Here is a 3,847-nt window from a genome sequence, read left to right as displayed (position 1 = left end):
TGTGATATTGGTTTTTCTGTGCCTAGCTTATTTTCTTTAACTAAATGACCTCCAGTTCCATCCATGTACCTGTCAATGACAAGATTTTATTTATTTTTTCTTATGGTAGATAGAATTCCATTGTGTATATATACCATGTTTACTTTATTCATTCTGTTGCTGATGGACAGTTAGATTGATTCCATATCTTGGTTACTGTGAATAGTGTTGCAATAAACAAGTGGGGTACAGCTATATATTTGATATGCTGATTTCTTTTCCTTTGAATAAATACTGTAAAATTAGATTGCTGGATCCTATTGTAGGGTTTTTTTTTTTTTTTTTTTTTTTTTTTTTTTTTTTTAGTTACATGAAAAATTGTCACACTGCTTTCCATAATGGCTAAACTAATTTACATTCCCATCAACAATGTGTAATAGTTCCCTTTTCTCCCAGTCCTTTCCAGCATTTATTTTTTATTTCTTTGGTAATAGCCATTCTGAGGTTAGATGATATCACATTGCTGGTTGAACTTGCATTTCCACGATGATTAGTAATGCTGAGCATTTTTTAATATACCTGTTAGACATTTGTTTGTCTTGTATGTCTTATTTTGAGAAAAGTCTACTCGGACTCTTTCCCCACTTTTTAATGGGTTTATTCATTCTTTTGCTGTTGAGTTGAGTTTTTTCTTTTCCCCCTGAATTCTGAGTATTAGACCCCTGTCAGATTAATAGCTTTTTCTCTCAATCTAAAGATTGTTTCTTCACTCTGTTTATTGTTTTCTTTGCTGTCCAGAGCTTTTTAGTTTAATGTAGCCCACTTATCTATTTTTGTAGAGGCATTTTGCCTGTGCTTTTGAAGTCCCAGCCATAAAATCTTTGACTACACAACTGTCCTAAAGCATTTCCCTTGTTTTTGCCTAGAAGTTTTATAATTTTAGGTCTTATGATTCAAACACTTAGTGTTACTGCGATATATCACACTTATTAATTTGCACATGTTGGAAATATGTTCATCGTCTACTTCTTTCTGCCTGTGGAGGCCACCGAGGAAGCATTGTTAAAGTCTCTCTTCCCCTTGCCGTCATGTCTAAATCAGAGTCTCCTAAAGAGCCTGAACATCTGAGGAAGCTCTTCATTGTATGGTTGAGCCTTGAAACAACTGATGAGAGCCTGAAGAGCCATTTTGAGCAATGGGGAATGTTCACGGACTGTGTGGTAATAAGAGGTCCAAAAACCAAGCACTCCAGGGGCTTTGGGTTTGTCACATACGCCACTGCGGAAGAGGTGGGTGCAGCCATGAATGCAAGGCCACACAAGGTGGATGGAAGAGTTGTGGAACCAAAGAGACCTTTCTCAAGAGAAGATTCTCAAAGATGAGGTGCCCACTTAACTGTGTAAAAGATATTTGTTGTTGGCATTAAAGAGGACACTGAAGAATATCACTGAAGATAATATTTTTGAACTGTATAGAAAAATTAAAGGGATTGAAATCATTACTGACCATGGCAGTGGCAAGAAAAGGGGCTTTGCCCTTATAAACTTTGATGACCATACCATGCTGGGAATGGCCACAACTATGAAGTTAGGAAAGCCCTGTCAAAGCAAGAGATAGTTAGTGCTTCATTCAGCCAAAGAGGTAGAAGTAGTTCTGGAGGCTATGATGGTGGTCATGGAGTTGGTTTCAGTGGGACTGACAACTTTGGTTATGGAGGAAACTTCAGTGGTCTTGGTGGCTTTGGTGGCAGCTGTGGTGGTGGTGGATATGGTGACAGTGGCGATGCCTCTAATGGATTTGGTAAGGATGCAAGCAATTTTGGAAGTGGTGGAGGTACAATAATTTTGGCAATTACAACAATAGTTCAAATTTTGAACCCATGAAGGGAGGAAACTTTGGAGGCAGAACTTCTGGCCTCTGTGGTGGTGGAGGCCAATCCTTGGACAAACCATGAAACCAAGGTGACTATGGTGGTTCCAGTAGCAGTAGTAGCTATGGCAGTGGCAGAAGATTGTAACTACTGCCAGGAAACAAAGCTTAGCAGGAGTGAAGAGTGAGATAAGTGACAGGGAAGCTACAGGCTACAACAGATTTGTGAACTCAGCTAAACACAGTGGTAGCAGGGACTAGCTGCTACCAATGGGAAAAAAAATGTTAGACAAATACTCATGTGTATGGGCAAAAAACTCGAGGACTGTTTTTGCAATGAATTGTTTAACAGGCTATTTTAGTTTCTGTTTCGTGGAAAGTATAAAGCATTCCAACAAAAGATTTTAATGTAGTTTTTTTTTACACCCATGCTGTTGATTGCTAAGTGTAATAGTCTGATCATGATGCTGAATAAATGTGTCTTTTTTTAAATGTGCTGTGTAAAGTTAGTCTACTCTGAAGCCATCTTGGTAAATTTCCCGAACAGTGTGAAGTTAGAATTCCTTCAGAGTAATGCCAAGTTCTATTTGGAACTTATATACAATCTGCTTGGGTGGAGAAGCCATCGTCTTCAGAAACCTTGGTGTAGTTGAATGATAGTTACTGTTATGACCTGAAGGTCACCATTAAAAGGGATCACCCAAGTCACCCAAGCAAAATCATGGAATTATTGGTTGCAAAAATAATTGTGGCCACATCTTATGCAATATATCTTAATTGAATGATGGTACCAGATAAAATTATAGATGAGAATGAAGCTTTCGTATCATCCATTATCATGTGTAATCAATAAATGATTTAGTTCTCTTGAAAATAAAATAAAATAAAATAATTTGCATGTTTTAAACGATGTTTGCATCCCTGGGATAAATTTCACTTGATCATGGTGTGTTATCTTCCTGATATGTTGTTGGATGTGACTTGCCACTATAATGTTGAGGATTGTTTCATTTACATTCATCAGGTTTATTTGCCTGTAGTTTTCTTTTTTGTTGTGACCCTATCTAGTTTTGGTATGAGGGTAGTGCTGGTTCATAGAATGATTTAGTCAGAATTCCCTCCGCTTCTAATTTGTGGAATAATTTGAGAATTGTCGTTAGCTTTTCTTTAGAAGTCTGGTAGAATTCTATGTAGCAGTAAAGCCGTCGGGTCCTGGGCATTTCTTTTTTGGAAGACTTTCATTGCTGATTCAATCTCATAGTCATTATTGGCCTGTTCAAGTTTTCTATTCCCTCCTAGTTCAATTTTGGTAGGGTGTATGTGTTCAGGAATTTATCAATTTCCTCCAGGTTTCCAATTTGTAGTCATATGATTGTTCATAGTAAATTCTAATGATCCTTTATATTTCTGTGATATGAGATGTAATGTCTCATTTTTATCTCTGATTTTATTTTTTCAGGTCTTCTCTCTTTTTTTTCTTGACTAGTGTAGCAAGCAGTTTATCAATTATGTTTATCTTTTGGAAAAAATAATTTTTCATTTAATTGATTATTTATAATTTCTTAGTCTCAATTTTGTCTAGTTGTTTTCGAATCTTTGTTATTTCTGTCCTTCTAATTTGGGGTTTGATTTGTTGTTACTTTTCTAGTTATTTGAGGTGCATCATTAGAATTGTTATTTAAATTCCTCTCCTTTTTGTAAATATTTATTGCTGTGAAGTTTCCTCTTATCCCTGCTTTTGCTGTGTCACATGGGTTTTTGTTTGTTGTATTTCCATTTTTACTTGTTTCAAGTTTCCTTTTACATTTTTTCTTATTATCTTTGTTGATGCAAAGGTAATTTAAAAGTATGTTCTTTAATTTCCATGTGTTTGTTAAATTTTCAAAGTTCCCTTTATTAGTGATTTGTAGTTTTATTCCTTTATGTTTTAAGAAGATATTTGATGTGATTTAAATTTTAAAAATTATTTAAACTTGTTTTGTGGCCTAATATATGGTCT

General features: G+C 35.6%; 1 pseudogene; it reads left to right on the top strand.

Moving 5' to 3' along the window:
• Nucleotides 1-1,067: 1,067 nt before the first annotated feature.
• LOC104655699 lies at nt 1,068-1,996 on the top strand (annotated as a pseudogene).
• The last annotated feature ends 1,851 nt before the right edge of the window (nt 1,997-3,847 follow it).

The sequence above is a fragment of the Rhinopithecus roxellana genome, chromosome 14 (assembly GCF_007565055.1).
Source record: "Rhinopithecus roxellana isolate Shanxi Qingling chromosome 14, ASM756505v1, whole genome shotgun sequence".
Taxonomy (NCBI): Eukaryota; Metazoa; Chordata; class Mammalia; order Primates; family Cercopithecidae; genus Rhinopithecus; species Rhinopithecus roxellana.
This window is presented reverse-complemented; position numbering and strand designations above follow the sequence as displayed.